Source organism: Phocoena sinus, chromosome 1 (assembly GCF_008692025.1).
Source record: "Phocoena sinus isolate mPhoSin1 chromosome 1, mPhoSin1.pri, whole genome shotgun sequence".
In the NCBI taxonomy this organism is placed as follows: domain Eukaryota; kingdom Metazoa; phylum Chordata; class Mammalia; order Artiodactyla; family Phocoenidae; genus Phocoena; species Phocoena sinus.
Window position 1 is genome coordinate 82,654,282 of NC_045763.1, and position 21,983 is coordinate 82,676,264.

The 21,983-nt window shown below is 41.3% G+C and overlaps 1 protein-coding gene and 1 pseudogene across 4 annotated transcripts in view; one reads left to right on the forward strand and one right to left on the reverse strand.

Annotated features, from left to right (window-relative positions):
• Positions 1-16,493, reverse strand: part of EVI5 (ecotropic viral integration site 5) — a 211,682-nt gene extending 195,189 nt beyond the window's left edge. For all 4 annotated transcript variants that reach the window (XM_032652186.1, XM_032652180.1, XM_032652169.1 and 1 more), the window contains exon 1: positions 16,171-16,493. The gene's annotated coding sequence lies outside the window, so the exon portion shown is untranslated. The remainder of the gene's footprint in view (positions 1-16,170) is intronic.
• LOC116760167 lies at positions 9,684-16,467 on the forward strand (annotated as a pseudogene).
• Positions 16,494-21,983: the final 5,490 nt, after the last annotated feature.

The following is a 21,983-nucleotide window of genomic DNA, read 5'->3' on the forward strand; positions in this document are numbered from 1 at the left end:
GGAGAAAGCAACAATGCTTAAGTAACATATTAACAAATCATTACTAAGGTCAGGATTGCAGGTTAGGAGCAATATTGAGAAGGGAGCAGAGTTATAGCCTGAAACAGTATCTTCTTTTTGTTCTGACCAAAGAGAAGGTATTACTTTGCCCTCCTTAATGCCTAGCACAGAACCCAGTGTATTCTAGAAACTCAACAACAAAAGTTGGCTGAAAAAAATAGATGGATAATTCTATAGGTATCTGAGTTCTTCCAAGTACATCATGTTTTTTTTAACTATTTATACTTAGTCTGAAACAGATTATTAGGAGCATCTCAAGTTTCACAGGAAGTTTTATACGAACCCATAAATTTATGGGGAAATTGGCCAGTAGATGAGCGACAGGAAATTGTATCTCTGGGACCATTATTTAAACTACAACTCTGACTGATTACACAAGATTACAAGCCCAGAAAACTCACCAACTTACAGCATCATACTTTTTTAGTGGCTACTTGCCTAAGTGTTTGTAATGCCAAATGGGTCCAGAGAGATCTTTTCTTATTTGCTTCCAAAATAAACAGCAAACGTATCAAACTTAGAAGTATATCTAAAATATATGATCAAATTTCAAAATGGTCTATGCCAATATAAATATAAAAAATAATTATCTGTACACACCGTTACTTCAACATTCTTCAAGGTGTTGGAAATTTTGAACCCATAAAAATCTTGGCATACAACTGAATAAACATGTAGAAAGCAAAAAAAAAAAAAAAAATTATTTATACTCAACGTTGTCCCAGTAGGATTTAAGCTTGGGGCAAATGTAATATCTATTTTCAATCTTTTAAGCAGGTTATAAGGAAGTGTTATTCCAACTCTGCAAACATGGGAATAAACAACATTATTATATAAATAGCAGTGTCTTGCATGTTTTGAGTATTATCAATAAATATGGAGTGCAGATTTTAAAATACAGTCTATAAATATCCTCAAAGAAGAACTGCAAATTATGTCTTTCACTTTTTTTTTTCTTTTTTTTCCGGTACGCAGGCCTCTCACTGTTGTGGCCTCTCCCGTTGCGGAGCACAGGCTCTGGACACGCAGGCTCAGCGGCCATGGTTCACGGGCCTAGCCGCTCCGCGGCATGTGGGATCCTCCTGGACCAGGGCATGAACCCGTGCCACCCGCCACTCAACCACTCTCAACCACTGCGCCACCAGGGAAGCCCTGTCTTTCACTTTTTAAGTTAACAGTTGTCACATGGAAGAAGAGAAAGATACAGAGCACTGGCTTCAACAGGAATAGAAAAAACAGCAAACAGGAATTACACTGAAAGGGAAAAAAACAGGAAATAAGGGTAACACTGCTGACAAGTCTTCTTCCTTTAGATGTCTATGTAACAAATTTCTCTGAGTTAATTTATTTTCTATAGGCATACAGCATATATTCATCTCTCTCTGATCCTTCCTACCTCTAGAACAAAATTTCAGAAAAGGAAAACTTGCAACTAACACAACATTGTAAATCAACTACACTTTAATTTAAAAAAAAAAAAGAAAGAAAAGGAAAACTTTGTACACAGTGATATACTATTGCTGCTGCTACCACCATCATCTACTGTAAGTTTTACTATGTACCAGGCACTTCGACAACACTTACATTCATTATCTTATTTAATCCTCACAATAATCCTGAGACAGATTTTACTGAAGTTTATAGAGGTTAAACAACTTGCCCAAGAATCCATTAGCTAATAAACGATGGAACCAGGATACTAAACATTAAGCCCTAAAACAAAAACATCCTGACAAGTATAAATCATTGATAGGAAGGTGAGCTAAAACAGAAGAACACAAAAGTAAAAACACAGAACGTCAGAACATGTCATGACTCTAAGGATTCTGACAGACAGACAGGACCTGCCCAAAACCAATCTGATTACCTACTTAAGCAATTTAATTAACTAAAATAATGAGATGAAAATTATATTTGAAAATGAAGGACTTCCCTGGTGACACAGTGGTTAAGAATCTACCTGCCAATGCAGGGGACACGAGTTCAAACCCTGGTCCAGGAAGATCCTACATGCCGCGGAGCAACTAAGCCCGTGTGCCACAACTACTGAGCCTGCACTCTTGAGCCCAAGAGCCACAACTACTGAAGCCCGCACGCCTATAGCCCGTGCTCCACCACAGGAGAAGCCACTGCAATGAGAAACCCACACACCACAATGAAGAGTAGCCCCCGCTCACCGCAACTAAAGAAAGCTCCCATGCAGCAACGAAGACCCAACACAGCCAAAAATAAGTAAATAAACAAATAAATTTATTTAAAAATTTGATAATTTGAGCTGCACCTAAAATTGCTATAGCCAAGGTGTTCAAGTTCATGAATAAGGAGCTAATAAGCCTATCCCCTGACCTCAACCTTCCACTGTTACAAAGACAAAATTGTTTTTTTAAAAAAAAAAGGCATATCTACACAATTTTTTTCCTGGCAGCAGCAAGAGTACTAAAATACCTGTTTCCTTAGGTCTTAATCTAGTCCAAAAAAAGCACAAATTCTGAACAAGTACCTCTTAAAATATATCACATATTATGCAAATTTTTTATTTAATATACACAATACATCAAGCACTGTGTCAAGAAGTGTGTTAAGCACCATCACCCCATACCCAGTGTGAAATAAAAATGAACTGCCAGGCTTCCCTGGTGGCGCAGTGGTTGAGAGTCCGCCTGCTGATGCAGGGGACATGGGTTCGTGCCCCGGTCCGGGAAGATCCCACATGCCACGGAGCAGCTGGGACCGTGAGCCATGGGCGCTGAGCCTGCGCGTCCAGAGCCTGTGCTCTGCAACAGGAGAGGCCACAACAGTGAGAGGCCCACGTACCGCAAAAACAAAAACAAAAACGAACAAACAAACAAAATGAACTGCCACAGTTCTGAAAAATCCTAAAATGTCAATAAGGAATCTTCAACATAATTCTCCAAATAGGTAAATAATGCACAGATCATGGCAAGGCCTTAAAAACTGTATTTTAAATTGTCATTTTAATTAAGTTAATTACACTGATACTGATGAAAGAAGAGTGATGAAATTAAGAGGTGGAAAATGTATGTTAATTGGAATTGGATAGAAGGACACATGAAAACTCAGGAAATCCTGGCAGAAATATAGTATCAATGAAATAATAATTTTTTGAAAGGTCCTCAGCATCTCAGCAAGGTAAAGTACCATGTTCTTTTGACAAGGTGCGTAAGGCCTTCACAAGTTATTTAAATTTTTTAAACCTTGTTTCCTTGTCAGGAACTTAAAAAAAGGTTGGAGTGAATGGTACCTCTAATGTTTTCCTGTTGTGACACTGTAGAGTCAAGAGAAAATTGATAAACTCATATAAGCAGATTTTTATGCAATGATTAGTTTCAATAATAACAGGGGGGGAGGAGTCCTCAGAACGTTGCACTAGAAAACTAAGGTCTCATTCCCTGAACCTCATATACTCATATACTATGAGGCTACAGGAATAATCAGAAACCAACAAAATGAGAGTACATTAGCAAGACTAAATTAACACAGGTACACAATAACTTTGGACTTTAACAAAATGCCAAAGAAGCATTTAGGACTACAAGAGTTTGTGGGTTTTTTTAATCTGATAATATTAAAGAAAACGAAAATGTTATAAACTTAACTACTGTCCATATCCACACCTCTCTAGTCTCACCTGCCACAGGTAAGTGGGTCTTCTGTCTGAAGTCAGAAGACAGGCCTCGTGCTCTGTGAATTATCCTGGAACTCAGGTGGTCTCTCTCTTCTTCCCAGTTTCTGCTCTCAACTTTTAAACAGGCTGCTCTGCCATATTTAGCGCTCTCACTGGACCTTACACCCCACTAAGTACCCCCTGTCTCACAGTATCGTCCCTCCCCCATAGCTAAGCAACTGGACAGATAGCTTTAGCTTTCATTCTTCCCTTCACCTCCCACTTTTTCACTGCAATGTGGCTTCTACCATACCATTTTACTAAAACCACACTTATCAAGGTCACTCACCAACAGCCTCTTTGTGCTAAATCCAGTAAATGCTTCATAGTCCTTATCTTACTTACAGACCTCTCTGTAACATGTGACCCATACAGTACTTTTCCTGTTATTTATTTTTTATTTTTCTGATTAGCAAATACATGTTAAGAATTGAAATATCACAGAAAAAAATGGAAAAGTTTGAGTACTCTGTAATCCCACTCTCAAAGACAGCCACTGTTAGCTGTACAGTATATATTAAGATTTCTATACATATGGTAATATACAGGTATATGTATTTTTTTTAAGTTCACAAAAATTAGATCATACTTGGGGACTTCCCTGGTGGCCCAGCGGTTAAGACTCCATGCTTCCACTGCAGGGGGCACAGGTTCAATCCCCGGTCAGGGAATTAAGATCCCGCATGCCCTGCCTGGTGCAGCCAAAAAAAATCAGATCATACTATACATTTTTGAGAATTTAATTTAATGTACTTTGATCTTCTGTCCTTGTATTATGTGGCAGACTAATTAATGGCCTCCTAAAGAGCACATCATAAAACACAGAACCTGTGAATGTTACCTTAAATTGTAAAAGGGACTTGGCAGAGGTGATTAAGGGAAGGATTTTTTTTTTTTTTTTGTGGTACGCGGGCCTCTCACTGTTGTGGCCTCTCCCGTTGCGGAGCACAGGCTCCGGACGCGCAGGCTCAGCGGCCATGGCTCATGGGCCCAGCCGCTCCGCGGCATGTGGGATCTTCCGGGACCGGGGCACGAACCCGTGTCCCCTGCATCGGCAGGCGGACTCTCAACCACTGCGCCACCAGGGAAGCCCTAAGGGAAGGATTTTGTGATGAGGAGATTATCCTGAACTATCTGGGTTGGGCCCATCGGAAGATGCTATGCAGTTGACTTTGAAAATGGAGGAAGGGATCAAGGAATGCAATGCAAGGAACACAAGGAATGCAACTGGAAAAGGCAAGGAAATAGATTCTACCCCAGGAACCAGCTGGGTCAATACCTTGACTTTAGCCCCATGAAACATTTGAGACTTCTGGCCTCCATAACTGTAAGAGACTATATTTTTGTTTTAAGCCACTAAGTTTGTACTAATTTGTTACAGCAGCAATAGAAAACTATATAATACTCTGTGTATGTGTGTGTGATACCTTTCCACATTTGTCTGTTTCTCTAGAAGTTATTCCACAAAGTGCAACTATTGGGTCAAATAATAAAAAACAGTTAACCTCCAGAAAGGCTACACTTATTTTTTACTCACATTAACAACATTCAAGCCCCTCCCTCCTTTTTCAAAGTTCTATTCTTTCAGTTTGTTAAATCACTTCCCTGGTTTCCCTTCTGTGGTGGCTACTCACTCCTGCTCCTTTGCAGACTTCTCGTCATCAGCTCATTTCTTATATGTCAATGGTCCCCAAAATTCCAATTCCATCCTGGGCCTTCTCCTCACTATACACAGTTATTTAATCTACTTCCTTTTGCTACTTCCTTTTATTACTACTTACAAACATAACAGATTTACTTCTCCCTCTTCCCTCTAAAATCTACTCCTCCACTGTATTCTCTGTTAATGACTGACACACCAATATCCAACAGCCTATGGCAGATGCATGGGGATCACCTGACCCCTGCCTTATCCTCACCCCACATACCACAGGCTCCAGAATCTGTAAGTCTCTCCCTCCCTATCAATTCCTTAGAACAAGAATACATCAATTTCAATTGTATTACTTAACTGTGTGTGTTCCCTATCTCAAGTCTCATACCCCACTGCACCAGCACAGTCTTTCTGAAACTCAATTCTGATTTGTCACTCAAGCAGACCTTTCACAGACTGCTGGTTGCAATGTAACATGATATATTCCCTTGGGAAAACCGTTTGGCAATGTCTTCTAAAGTTAAACATACATCCGCTCTATGAACGAGTAAGTCCACCACTAGTTATTTATCCAAGAGAAACGAAAATGTATGTCTATAAGAAGACTAATAGCTATGTGTTCATAACAGCTTTCATAATATCCTAATGGGAAAAGGGATAAACAAACTGTGTTATTGTTATACAATGTTATTACTATACACCAGTTAAAAAGAACTACTGAAAGGAGCATTAACATGGATGAATTTCAAAACATTATGTTGAACAAAAGAAGCCAGCCAGAAAAGAATACACACTAATTCTACTATTCTATTAGGTGAAGTTCAAGAACATGAAAAACGAATCTGTGGTAAAAGACAGCGGAACAGGAACTGACTAAAGGAATCATGTGGGATTACTGGGGAGGGAGAGATTAACACAGGAGTACACATTCGACAAAATTCATTCAATTGTAGAGTTAAGTCCATTTCACTATACGTAATCTTTACCTCAAAAATTTTTAAAGCAAATATTAAAATTTAAAACTTTTACTTCACTCAGCATTTTTCCATACTAATTATTTAAAAAGCCTCACACCTGTCAGAACAGCCATCACCAAAAAGTCTACAAATAACATGCTGGAGAGGGTGTGGAGAAAAGAGAACACTCCTGTACTGTTGGTGGGAATGTAAATTGGTACAGGCACTATGGAGAACAGTATGGAGGTTCCTTAAAAAACTGAAATAGAATTATCATATGAGGGACTTCCGTGGTGGCACAATGGTTAAGACTCCATGCTCCCTATGCAGAGGGCCCAGGTTCCATCCCTGGTCAGGGAACTAAATCCCATATGCATGCCACAAATAAGAGTTTGCATGCCACAACTAAGGAGCTGGCAAGCCACAACTAAGGAGCCAGCGAGCTGCAACTAAGACCCGGCACAACCAAATGAATAAATTAAAATTTAATTTAAAAAAAAGAATTACCATATGATCCAGCAATCCCACTTCTGGGCGAAAACTCTAATTTGAAATGATACATGCACCCCAATGTTCACAGCAGCACTATTTACAATAACCAAGATATGGAAGCAAACTAAATGTCCATCGACAAATGGATGGATAAAGATGTGGTATACACACATACAAAGGAATATTAGCCATAAAAAAGAATAAAATAACTTGCAGCAACATGGATGGACCTAGAAATAATCATAAGTGAAGTAAAATCAGACAAGGAAAGACAAATATAATATAATATCACTTACATGTGGAACCAAACAAATGATACAAATGAACTTATTTACAAAATAGAAACAGACTCACAGACATAGAGGAAAGCGGGGGAGTGATAAATAGGAGTTTGGGATTAACAGATACACACTACTGTATATAAAACAGATAAACAATAAAGACCTACTGTAGAGCACAGGGGACTATATTCAATATCTTGTAATAACCTATAAAGAAAAAGAATAGATTCAGTATAACTGAATCACTTCTCTGTACACCTGAAACTGACACATTGAAAATCAATTATACTTCAATTTAAACAAACAAAAAAAAAACCTCAAGATTTAAGACAAATTAATCACTTAATTACCCTGGTCTGCAGTGGTCCCTGGTGGTCCAGTGGTTAGGACTCAGTGCTTTCACTGCTGGAGCCAGGTTCAATCCCTGGTCAGGGAACTTAGATCCCACAAGCTGCACAGCATGGCCAGAAAAAAAAAAAAGTAAAGAAACAAGACTATACCAACTGTGTGTTCCCCTGGTTTATAAATTTTGTGAAAGCAAAGATTTTTGTCTATGTACTATTGATCACCGTTGTCTTCCCAGTACCTATCATTATGCTTGACACATAGGAGATGCTACATATGTGTTACCTTTGGTGGTTCTTACTGACTTACTGACAATGTTCATAACTTCATTAAATTTCTAGATCATTTACTGACTCAGTTTTCTGATCTCGTGTGTTAAATGCTCGACAACATTTATAACCTTGTTCATCCAGCAGCAGAAAAGAAGCTTCTCCACATTTTCAAAAAAGCAGCCAAGCTGAGTCTTTAACTTTGTGCTCCTCTCTTACATGTATTTTAAATTAAATGTTTAAAGGCATTACACTTTTCATGAGATTATTCCCTAAGATTCGTTCTCAATTTACTTCAAGGTCTACCTCCTCACCAGCAAATTCTGGCTCAGTCTTCTAAACTATCCTGATTCTGGTATACTTGAAGATATTAAATTTTTCTTCTTTCTCTTATGTATCTCATTCAAATATCATATTATACAGTGGTTCATTCAAGTGAAACTTTTATCCAGTATCTTTTTTTCTAATATTTATTTATTATTTGGCTGCGCCGGGTCTTAGCTGCAGCACGCAGGATCTTCATTGCCATGTGCGGGATCTTTAGTTGTGGCATGTGGGATCTAGTTTCCTGACCAGGGATCAAACCCAGGCCCCTGCACTGGGAGCATAGAGTCTTAACCTCTGGACCACCAGGGAAGTTCCTATCCAGTATCTGTTAACATTGTTCTAACAAACTTACTAGCATAATTTATGAGAATGCTGGATTCATTTTTAACATAGCAAAAGATCTGTATCAGGCCAAATACAGCAACTAATCATTTGAATACCAATTCAAAGGTAAGACAAAATCCCCATCTTCACTTCCCTATCAGTGCTTCCACTTTCTTATGAAAAACAAAAAGAGCAATGATCCATAATAAAACCATTCTGCTCCTATCTCTATCAAGATTCCTTCCAAGAACACAGGAGCTAGCAGTTCCTTAAGGAGAGAGCCCTAATCATGAACCCAAAAGACAATGAATAGCAAAACCAACAATGAAGACCCAGATAATGGCCAGTTTAACCAGCTTTAGGGAACATTTTTCAAAGTACAATTGTGAGCAGTTGGATTAGTACAAAGAACAATTAACAAGCACTAAACCCACATTCTCTGGCCATTTAAACAATAAACTGCCAACAGCACAGGCAGGGAATGCTCTCATGAAGTACAGAGACAGTAATAAACATCTGGGAATGGCAACAAATAAACACACCAGGCAACTTAGAATTATGAGAAATTGGATGACCCTTTCTGAGCAAACATATGAGGCCACAGTCAACAGCTTCTAGCCACAAAACACACATTAATTAACCTACATGTTTCCAATGAGGAAGGACTATCATACCGCCAAAACAGATAGTAATAACTGCCAATGTTATCTTTAATTGATAGCTTGAATTTTATATGCAAACATATAAAACTGTGTGCAGTGATAAGCAGACTTTTATATTTTATGTAACTTGTTCAAAATTAATTTGAAGAGTAACAAAGGGCTAAATAAGGGCATTACAGAAAATAACAAACAAAAAAACCCACTCACTATCTAGCATAAATCTCAAATGTAAAAGGATACTGTAACACAGAAAAGGATGGACACAATATAAAGGTAAACACATAAAATTTTATAAATTTAGCCTAAGAAAAAACAAATTATATTGAGAATAATATTTTCATTTCATCATGAACTTTATGATAAAAAACTCTTATCTCAAAGAGCATTTGGAAACATACTTAGTATTTTAAAGAAAAAAGGAATGCAAAGCATAACAAAGTTATCAGGAGCTTAACAGAGAGGCTTTAATGGGTGGTTCTAATTAATTTACCAGTTTACATTAACTATAAGATTTCTACAACTTTAGCAATACTTTTCAATTTTTTCTGGAATATAATCTTTTTCTCAAAACAAAAAATACTGGACAGCAGAATGGTCAGTCTCCCAGCGGTGTCTGGGTAGGGTCAGCATGAGGCCGCGGGCTCCAGGGACAGCGGAGGCGGCTGCTGCCGGCTGGGCTGGGGACCTGGGACTTGAGAGTCCACACCACCCACGCAGTGGGCACCTCGGGGTGAAGCTGAGGCTCACGGAGGCTCCACTGAGCACCTGGGGCCGCCGCCACACACAGACCTTGTTCCTGGTGTGCCTCACTTCCCAGCTGCTCAGGGCTGTTCCCGGGTAGGCTGCAGTGGGTCTTGGCCTGTCTCAGGGGTGCTGGGCAGGCATGCCTGCAGGCCTCGCTACAGCACGCAACCAACAGGCCCAAGTGGCGTTGCCTCTCTCCCTGGCAGACGGGTCCATCTGGAGCTTGAGGAGATGCTGCTGTTCAGGAATATATCCATCAGCCCCCTGGAGAGCTGGCTGACCTAGAGAGCTGGCTACCTCCTGCCCAGACTGGACGCTGGGGTCCTAGGGACTGTGTCTCCAGCCCAACTCTGAGTGTCCGCCCAGCCAGGTGGGGGAAGGGGTCGAGCAGTGGGGTAAGGAGGTCTGGGATGCACCCCAGATGCAGTGCAAAAACACACTCAAGATCTGCCAGTACAAGATGAATCATCGCAAGTACTGCAAGCTGGTCAAGAGGACCCAGCACCTACTGCGGAAAGTCAAGGAAGGACGCCTGAAACGGCAGCAAATCAAGTTCAAGAGAGACCTGAAGCGCATCTGGTGGAAGGCAGGCCTGAAGGAAACCCCCACAGGCTGGCAGACCCCCAAGATCTACCTGAGGGGCAAATGCATCTCCTATCTCTCTCCAATACCCCTATTACTGCTGATGACCCGTTGTAATAAGTATTCAGAGAACTCAGCTAAAAACAAAAAAAAAAACCCAAAAAACAAACAAAAAAAATTCTAAGTATTACCTCCCACCCATGACAGTAGCTGGATTTAAGAATTATTGATTAAAATAACAAAACCACCACGACTTTTTGATAATTCCTGTATGTTACAAATATGCAAGATCTATTATTTGTTCTTTCAATATTAAATGTTTAACGCACATATTGATTTCCAGACCCACTGCAGAGATCCACAGCCCACTCTGTTTCTCCAGTCATTTCTCTCTTTATAGCGAGTTTCCCACTACAGAAAGTATCAAATAGCTCACTAAGCTGGCTTATCTTTAAAATCATTTCCAATCCTGAGATTATAAGATTCTGGGACAATGTAAACTTCTCAAAAGAATTTAGAGGTTTCTAGGGAAATTACAGTTTGATCCAACATTTAAGTGCTCTCCCTCCTAACATTCTATGTAGATAACAGTAAAGAAATTTTAACAGCTACAACCCCACAGGGAGGAGAAAACAGTGGTGGGCAGATGGCAGCACATTTTTGTATGATGAATGGAAAGCAGATGAGGGACTTGCACGTTAAGACTGCAGACTGAACCCACACATCTAATTTTGCTCCCTCACGAAACACTACTAAAACAAGATAAAGAAAATGTTGCTGTTGTTTTGTTCTGTTTTTAGGACACAAACCATAAGGATTGAGAGAATGGAAGAAACAACAGCAACAAAATTTTGGAAGCTGGAAAGATGGATGAGTGATAACTGATTTGGTCAAAGATAAATTATAAGACAGCAGTGCTGACAACTAAGAACAAACGCACTTTGCGCTAAAGAATCCTCAAAGGGTTCAGGAACTGCCAGAACACAGAGAGGGAAGGGAGACTAAAGAAAGAAAGGATCAGGTGAAAGCTGTTTGAACAGTTAGAAACCTAGAGCCCATGCCTCTCCCGAGGTGCTGAGTGACCCAACCTCAATGAGGCAGCAGGTTAGAGATTTATTCTCTAAAAAAGGTAAATCACACATGGTGGAAGATGAAGGTATCCTAACAAAAAGAGGCAAATTGTATGTCCCTTCATATTAAATGCTCTATGGCTCATTACCCAGCCCTCTTTTCCTGAGTTCCCAGACCACTGGCAACTAGACCTCTGGCCTCCAAGCAGAAAACTGGGATACTCTCTGGGAAATCTGACCAGGCCAAACGGAAAGACAGACACTGGAGAGAGCCTCAAACAGCCCACCCAAACCAATGATTTCAATCCTGACCACACAGTGGAATCACCTGGGCAACTTTAGAAAATACTGGTGCTAATCTATGCAGACAGAAATCAGAATAGTGGTTGCCTCTGGGCAAGGAGTGGGGAAGATAGAAGGGATATGAAGGAATTTTCTAGGGGTTTCACTATGCTCTCTACCTTGTGTTCATTACACAGGTGTACACACAGCAAAATCATCAAACTATACACTTAAAATCTATATATTTTACTGTGTGCAATCACACTTAAATTTTTAAAAAGTACTGCTACCTGATGTATTTGGTCCCTCAGTCACAAGCAAACAACCAAGGAGGATTATCAGACCTCTGAAGAGGGCCTCTACTGCTGAGACTATACCAAACAGAAAAAAAGTAACTTGGAGGAAACAAGCTATGCAAGGAAAAACAAAGCTTAAAGAAACTGTCTTTAACAATCTCAGGTAGGTAAGAGAGATACGGCATCTATGAAACAAGAAAAGAGACTTTTTCTTGTTTCATAGATGCCGTAAGTAACTGAGGAATAAGTAACTAAGTAGAGGATGGGAAGCTAAACCTACAGGCCTGCACAAGGGAATATGGTCAACGGGCTGATGTGCCTTGCTCACAGAGCCCCAGAAGGCTCAGCCCTTGAGAGTCTCGAGGGATATAGTCAGTGGGGAAGAAGTATGGGGCCGAAGAGCAGGTTAGTGGTTTAAAGTCTGGTAAAGTCTGTACATGGACCTCCAGTTTCCCTTCTCCACTATTCACATCCTCTCACAAATTTATTCTCTGGAAACAGTGACTTGGAGAGACTCCAGACTCAAGAAGAGTGGAGCAAGGCTCAAGGCTGAAAGCCAAGGAATAAAGCAGAAGTATGTGTGGTAATAGCAGCCCTCACCCCCAGCCCAATTCCTCCATGCAGCTCTCAGAACACCGGGAGCCAGGCACAGTACGTGCCCCACACTTGGATTTAAATGCCCCTTTTGCATGCAGCCAAACCAATTTTCATCACAGCACTTCTCCTAGTGGAGGATAAATAAAGGTCTTCTGAATTTCTACAACTCCTCTTAGACTCTCAACTTCTTAAAGGCAGGGGCAGCATCTTAATCAGCTTCATATCCCCAGAGCCTAACACAGTTACACTCCATGTTAAACACTCTATAAATCCTTAATTGGTCCCAGACACTGGAGATAACATACAAGAAGAGATTTTAAAACCTTGGAAAACTAGAGCATACAAGGTGTAATTTGGACTAGGTCTTGAAGGGACATTAAAGATTTAGGATTTATTGATGAAATGACGTCTGGGATTTGTTTTAAAATAATCCCAGAGCCACTCTCCCCACCCCTCAAAATCAGCTGTATTTCTGTATACTGGCCACAAATGTTTTAAAATATCACTTACAATAATATTTTAAAAATCAAATACCTAAGAATAAGAAGAAAAGATGTGGGACTTCCCTGGTGGCACAGTGCTTAAGAATCCGCCTGCCAATGCAGGGGACACGGGTTCGAGCCCTGGTCCGGGAAGATCCCTCATGCTGCGGAGCAACTAAGCCCGTGTGCCACAACTACTGAGCCTGCGCTCTAGAGCCCATGAGCCACAACTACTGAGCCCGCACGCCTAGAGCCTGTGCTCCGCAACAAGAGACGCCACCTCAATGAGAAGACTGCACACCGCAACGTAGAGTAGCCCCTTCTCACGGCAACTAGTGAAAGCCCATGTGCAGCAATGAAGACCCAACACAGCCAAAAATAAATAATTTTTTTAAAAGATGTGGAAGACTTTTATACAGAAAACTACAAAATATTAGAGAAATTTTAAAAGACATAAATAAGTGGAGAAATATACCATGTTCATAAACTGGAAAACTCAATATTGTTAAGATGTCAATTCTCTATTTCCAAAATTTGTAGCAATGGACAAGATTCTGAAATTTATGTGGAAACTCTAAGGACCAAGAACTGCCCAGACAATCTTAAAGAACAAAATAGGAACAACCATCAGGACTTCCCTGGTGGTCCAGTGGTTAAGAAGAATCCACCTTCCGATGCAGGGGATGCAGGTTCGATCCCTGATGGGGGAACTAAGATCCCACATGGCCACAGGGCAACTAAACCCACGCGCCGCACCTAGAGAGAAGCCCACAGCGAGGAGCCCGCGTGAGGAAACTAACACCCAGCATAGCCAAAAAAAAAAAAATATATATATATATATATATATATACACGAACAACAGATATCAGAGCTTATTATAAAGTTACATCAGTTGATAGTGATATTGGTGCAAGGATAACAAATAGACCAATGAAACAGAATATTGTCCAGAAACAGATCCACACTTATACAGTCACCTGATTTATGAAAAAGTGTCACACAGTGCAGAAGGGCAACGATGGTATATTCAGTAAATGGTGCTGGGTCAAATAGATACCCATATGGTATAAAGTGAACTGGACCCCTACAATCCATCTGGAATTTACTGTAAATTGTCCATCTTAAATACGAAAAGTAAAACAAAATAAAACTTCTGTACAGTAACATGGGGAAATATCTCCATATTCTTAGGCTAGGCAAAGATTTCTTAAATAGGGCACAAAAAGCAGTAATCATAAAGGGAAGGATTAAGTATATTTCATTAAAATTAACAATTTCCGGGCTTCCCTGGTGGCGCAGTGGTTGAGAGTCCGCCTACCGATGCAGGGGACACAGGCTCATGCCCCGGTCGGGGAAGATCCCACGTGCCGCGAAGCGGCTGGGCCTGTGAGCCGTGGCCGCTGAGCCTGTGCGTCCAGAGCCTGTGCTCCGCAACGGGAGAGGCCACAACAGTGAGAGGCCCGTGTACCGCAAAAAAAAAAAAAAAAAAAAACCAATTTCCATTCATCAAAAAAAGGCCATTAAAAGAGTGAAAAGGCAACATACAGAGTGGAAAAAGATTAAGTCCAGAAAGGACTCATGGAAGACAGATGTGTATACACACACACACACACACACACACACAGAACTCATAAAGAATTACAGACCAATTAAAAAAATAAAAGTGAGACTTGACAGGCACTTCACAAAAGACGACATATAAATGGCCAACAAAAGATACCCAACCACAATCAGAAAAATGTAAGTAAGACCACACATATATTACTACACTTTTACCAAAACAGCAAAAATTTTTAAAACTGACAAGCATTAGCAAGGATATGAGGTAAATGGAATACCATTCCCTGATAATTGGGAGAACACTGGGAAAATGTTCAACTGTATCTAATGCTAAAGTTTTATCATTTACATACCTCATAAACCAAGAGTTCCACTCCTAGACATAAACCTCAACCTAGCAATGTTCTGTTTCTTGATCTGTGATAGTATACTTAGTAAAAATTCTTTACCTGCATACTCAAGATTGTGCACTTTTTAAAATATATTATACTACAATAAGTTTTCTAAGATTTCTTTGACACAAATTTCTCAGAGACATTAATACTAGCATTTTAAAATAGAAAAGGAGCTTCTGGTTAACAGTCGAAAGTTTATTAATAAAATGTTTTTAAAAAACAAAACAAAGCTGCTAACACATTTCAACCCAGAACAAAGGTAAAAACTATGAACAGATAACTTTTCTTGATCTTCACGAAGCACCGGATTTCTTTCAGCAATAAAAGGAGTCTGTTATTCTACACTGTAACCCAAAGAAATCTTTGCAAGAAAATGCTACTTTTTGAAATCACCTCTAACAACAACAGATAGGAAAGTGAAGAAGCCATTCCAAAAGTTTTGGTTAACTCTTCGGTGAGAGAATGCCAGCTGAGTTGATCTGTGTAGCCCAAAAGACAAAAACGAAGCCACAAAGAAATCACAGCAACTCTAAAGCAAACACCAACACCACAATCCAACCTACCGGAAATACTGTGGTTAATTTGAGGCTTGCCCCGCTAGTCATAAGGTGATTCAGTGATGGCTACAAACGCTCCCCAAGTGCATCCTTGGGCGTCATCTAGCACACCTGGCTCGCCCATCACCTGCCTGGAGACACGGCCTTGCGCAGAATCCCAGAGGCCAAATAAAGACGCCAACTTTGCAAGAGGCGCGGACGGTCTCGCCCCATCAGGTCACCCAGAAGGAACAGACTCCTGGCCTCGAGGGCGGGGGTGAAGAGTCAGTATTCCCCCACAGAATTTACGAGGAAGCGCTCCCGAAGCTGCCTAGTCCCTCCACCTCGCCGGGACTCCACTGGAAGTCCCGCGGGAGAGTTTCTTCCCTAGCGCCCACGGCAGGAGGGTCGCGGCGACCACAAGGAACTTAGGCCCCGGGGGGCTGGGCGCGCCCGCCCCACTCGCGCCGCAAGTTTGGTTGGCGGCCCCCGCTCGCCGCGCCTCGGCCCGGCTGTGCGCCCCGCGGAACCCGGGCTCGCGGCCCGCCCGGCCTGGCGCGGCGCCCCTCACCTTGGAAACGCTGGGTGGACTCCGCCGTAAACATTAACTTCCCATCCAGCCGGCAGCCGCGCCGCCGCGTCTCAGCGCCTCGGCCTCTCTCCCGGCTCCGCCGGCCGCCGTTCGCGCCCCCACTTGAGCGCCGCGCTCACTCAGGAACTCGGGGCCGCCTCAGACGCTAACCCACTCCCCCCGCGCCGCCGCGGTTTCAACTACCACCCAACCCCTACTGTGCTCGCCGCCGGCTCCTCCCGGGTCCGGCCCGGCCGCGTCAGGAAGGCTCAAGGCGCAGGCGCGGCAGGGCCTTAAAGAGACCGGGCCGCCCTAGCGCTTAATGGGTTCGAGCAGGTTAGGGGACGGGCGGGCCGGCTGAGAAAAGAAGCCGAAGGGATTGGACCGTGGGGAACGGGGGCGGGGAACTCCCGCTTGTTCCTCCGCCTCTCTTTCAAAGTTCCAGCGGTCAGACCCACAAATTGCTGACTTCCCCAGTCTCTGGAACCGCCCCTTGCCTGTAAGAGCTGCACCAGACACTCCCCCCGCCCCGAAGCGACCCCGCGCTTAAGGCTGCGGGCCTCGCATTGCTGCACTGCTTATGCGCATGTCGCTTGGTCGCGGCCACGGGATGCAGACGCGCAACCTTCGAAAGGCCGTCCGTGCTTCCCCGAGAGGTGACCTGGTCACTCCCAAAAACAATAATTAACATGTAAATGGCACTTGTGATTGCAAATCACTCTACCATCAGTCGTCTCGACACATTGGATTTATGCGGAGTCCGGCAGGGACATGGGCACAAATATGTGAGGTCCAGCCGGGCAGTCATCCAATATCAACGAAGAAATTGTTAGAAGGAAAGTACTTAAGAACAGAAACAACCTACTAATTCCGGTCTAATCCCAGGAAAAACAGGCAAAAAATAACAATAATAATAGCAAAGGCAATGTAAATTACTTTCATTATACATTTAGAAGTGACAAAATGATAGTAATTAGCACAAAAAAATTGCCTAGAAATTAAATAGTCCTGGTTATTACCTAATTTAAATTTATAATCTCCAGAGGGGGTTCCACTGTAATAAGTATTTCAGAAAAAGAAAAATCCTCTATTTTTTTTAAAAAACAAGATTAAGAAATACCAGAAAATAGGAAGTAGAGCCATGCTCTCCACCCAGCTAAAAACTTGAAATTGCATCTGAGGCAAAATTTTGCATAACTTCAGATTATGCCATTATTTAAAGTAATTTCAACTAACAGTTTCATTGCAACTGAATCCATCTTGTATAGGAAGCTAAGAGACATTTTGTTAATCTACCTTTCCTTCCTATATTCCATCTATCAGCAAATTCTATAGATTTTACGTCCCAAAATTTCCTTGAATCTGTCCTCTACCATCTCCTGCATCACCACCCTAGTCCAAACTCCCTTTGTCTGGGAGGGCCAGGGGCCTGGGAGGGCTACAAATTTAGTCTCTAATTGGTTTACCCTCATGCCCCCTAGCCCCTCTCTAATCTCTTCTCCACACAAATGGCCGTGGGATCCTTTATCTTCCCAGCATGTACCACTTCAATGGCCTCCCACTTCCTTAGACAAAACCTCTTAACTAACCTGCATGGTCTGGTGGCCTGCCCACCTCTCCACCTCTTCTCACTGCTCAGACCACATTCCATCCTTTCTCTGTTCCAGCCAGACTGGCCTCTTCCAATTCCTCAGTTTTCTCCCTGCACAGACCTGCATATGCTTTGCTTTGTGCCTGGAAGTCTCTTCCAATCCTCATCCTTCTAACCACACCTCTAGTCTCTACCTCTGAGAAGCATCTTCACACTTCCCTATCTTGGTCCATTCCTATCACATGACACTGAAACTGTAATTATATGATTATTTTGGTGAATTTTTGTTTCCCCTCCCCCACTGGACTACTTACATCAATAAGGCCAGGAGCTTGGTTTTCTTTGGTTCATGGTTGTACTTCCATATTTGTTCAATATTTTTTTGTTTCATCAATAAATGAGAATCATAGGATGCCAGAACTTGAACTAGATATGGCTTGAAGGTTACCTAAGTCATAGATAGGTAAAATGTCACAATCTGACATTCGGAATCAGAGTCTAAAAAGAACTCCAGTTATTTTTAAACTGATTTTATATTGTTTTAGCTGGGCTGTCAGAAGATCCTTTGGGTAACCTTTAAAACTGAGTTCTCAAAGTACCTGTGTAAAGCCCTGAATTAATAATGATAGCTATGGGATGGGCCCACATAAATCTAATAATAATTTTTGCTTCAAGGGAGGAAGATTGAATGATTGGGAGTCAGGGCTGGGAAGGAGACTGCCTGCTCTTTTGTATACCTTCTTAACTTAAAGCCATGTGAATACATTACCTATCTGAAAATAAATAAGTGACACAAAAGAGTGCATACTCTATGATTCTATTTATTTGAAATTCTACGAAAAAAAATTGTAACTGGTTGCCTCTGGCCAGAAATTGGCTGGGAAAGTGTATGAGAGAAATTTCTGAGTCATAAAACCCTCCCGCACTTGAGCTAGGCTGGGACCTGGGACCCTTTACTAAAGTGCTTGCACCTGCACAAATGTTTCCTTGAGCAACAGAATACAAAGAAACTATAAGGGACTAAAAATAACTGTGCACATGTGCAGTTGGGGCAGTTAGGACACAATACAAAAAGGCCCCAAACGAACTGCTGTTTCTGAGATGCCAGGAGCAGAAGCAGGGTACTATTCAGGACCCCTGCACATAGCACCACCAAGGGGGTGGACAGACCACCTAAGCTATGCCTCCTGCCCAAGGGAACCAGCTTGCCCCCTGACCCCTAGGAGTGAGTAAGAGCACCTGTTACTTGGTTTTGCTCCCTCATGCTGCACCAGGAGCCCCAGTAACTTGCCTGAATTTCTTGTCTGGCCTCTTATCAATTTCTATTGATTAGAGAGTCCAAGTACTCAAATCAGTAGCACACTATTGGTGGGAATGTAAATTGGTGCAGCCATATGGAAAATCGTATGGAGATTCCTCAAAAAATTGAAAATAGAAATACATACAATCTAGCAATTTCACTTCTGGGTATTTATCTGAAGAAAATGAAAACACTAATTTTAAAAGATATGTGCAGGGAATTCCCTGGAGGTCCAGTGGTTAGGACTCCGTGCTTCCACTGCAGGGAGCATGGGTTCGATCCCTGGTCGGGGAACTAAGATACTGCAAGCCTTGCGGCATGGCCAAAAAAAAAAAAGGGTAAAAAAGATATGTGTACCCCAAAGTTTACTGCAGGATTATTTATAATAGCCAAGATACGGAAGCAACCTAAGAGTTCATCAGAAGGTGAATGGATAAAGATATTGTATATATATACACAATGGAATATTAGGCATAAAAAAGAATGAAATCTTGCCATTTGCAACAACATGGAAGTACCTAGAGGGTATGTATGCTAAGTAAAATAAGTCAGGCAGAGAAAAACAAATATCATATGTTTTCTCTTACATGTGGACTCTGAAAAACAAAACAAACAAATAACAAAATAGAAACAGACTCAAAGATACAGAGAACAAACTGGTGGTCACCAAGGGGGTGGAGGATTGGGTAAAATAGGTTAAGGGGATTAAGAGGTAAAAATGTCCAGTTATAAAATAGATAAGTCATGGGAATGTAATGTAGAGAATATAGTCAATAATGTTGTGATAACTTTGGTGACAGACTGTAACTAGACTTATTGTGGTGATCATTTCATAACATATAAAAATATCAAATTGCTATGCTGTACACCTGAAACTAATATAATATCCTGAGTCAATTATACTTCATTTTAAAACAAATAAGCTAACACACGGTTGAGCACTCTCTGTGTGTGAGTATTGGCTAAGGGCTATACATACATTATTTCTTTTAAGCCTCATACTATCCTCATGAGGCAGATATCATTATAACCCCCTTGCATATGAGAAAATTGATACTTAGTAAATACAATGTAACTTGCCCCCATTTATACCAATGGAAAATGGTGGGGCAGGGCTTTGAAACCAGTCTGTCTAATGTCAGAAGTGGTTTATATTACTTACCCACTAGATCAAGAGCTTTGCAATGACTGAAATCATATTTTGTCTTAGACTATTCAGTTGCCCCAGCACTTTGCATAGTAGCTGTTCAATGTATTTTGAATCAATGATAAAGAGCAAGCTTGGTGTTAATTTTATTGGTACAAATTACACATTTTTAATTGGTAAAAATTGTACATATATATAAAAAATATTCTAATCAGTACCATTGTGCTAAGTGCCTGAGATGTACTATCTCTAATGAGGTCATGGGCCTGAGGAGAGAAGCTTCTACCATTAGCTCTGACTTTCCAATTTATTTGATGAAAGAGCTTGCACATTTATTTTACTGAAAAATTAAAATTAATATTTTTATTTTTAATAAATAAAATTTGTATAAATTAACATTAAAGCTAATTCTAACTAGAGAAATAGCTAATTCTAACCTCTCCCAAGTGCTTGAGCACTCGCGTAAGTGAAATCCCACTGTGTGAATTCCACACCAACACCGCCTCTTCTCCAGCTTTCTGCCCTCGGCTGTTCACACCCTGAAACTAGAGTAGAAGATAGAGGAAGTATGGGGGCAGTGGGCAGGGGCACCGTCCTCAGAGACAGTTGAGTATGAGGCAAATTCAGTTAGCAATTCAAGATTCCCTATGTTCTAATATCACACACCCTTATCATTGATTTGTTTCACTGTCCAGGAGGGGAACAGAAGGAGGGTCTGAGCTCTAATCCCCTCTAAACCAGGCAAGGGTTAAGTATCAGAACACAGTGCTCTCAACTGCCAAGTGTTTTATAAGTCAGCCATGTGAGCCTCATTGCTCACAGAAAGGAAAGGCAAGGGAGGCATTCCCCTGAGAGGCAAAAACTACCCAGAGTACAGAAAAGGAACTCACCAGTGGAGTCAAACTCACTGCCCACTCTCACTTTGAGCAGCTGGCATCTGGAGCTTCCAGAGAGAACCAGGGCATCTCAGTTACATTCTAGGATTGCACTGTCCAATACATCAGCCACTGGTCACGTGTGACTATTTACATTTAAACTTAAATTAAAATTTCAGTTTCTCAGTCGCGCTCACACCTTTCAAGTGCTTAATAATAGCCACATGTGGCTGCTTGTTACTAGGGCAGCACACATAGACCATGTCCATCCATCAGAAAGTTCTCTTGGCAGAACTATTCTAGAAAAAGGAGAAACAACACTCCATTGTGACCTCCAGCTAATATTCAGATTTTTTTTGCCTTGAAAACTGAAGGCTCACAATGAAATAGTGAAAGCTTATTTCACTCGGCTCAATGCTTTCCACAGCACAAATCCAAAAGCCACTCAAGTGCAAAAACTGTGGCCTCTCCTTATACCGAGTTTAGAAGAATGGCTTTAACGTCACCACTTCACCTCCACTGCATTCTGTTGTTTGCAAGACACATTATCTTAGGAAAGAACATTGTTTGTTAAGAGGAACACAACTCTATTGCCATCTCTTGGCGTTTGTGTACAGGTAGGGACAATATCTGCCACAGTTGTGGTAAAGAACCTGCTCTCAGGCTCTAGAGGTTGGACATCATTTCTACGTGTGATATCAGACATTCACATTATCAACCCAACAACAGCTTTTGAAATTGTGCCACCAAAATGGGACATCAGTAGAGTGCTAATTTCCACCTCACCCACCAGAGGAGAAGTCTATTCTTTTCTTTTTTTTTTTTTTTTTTAACATCTTTATTGGGGTATAATTGCTTTACAATGGTGTGTTAGTTTCTGATTTATAACAAAGTGAATCA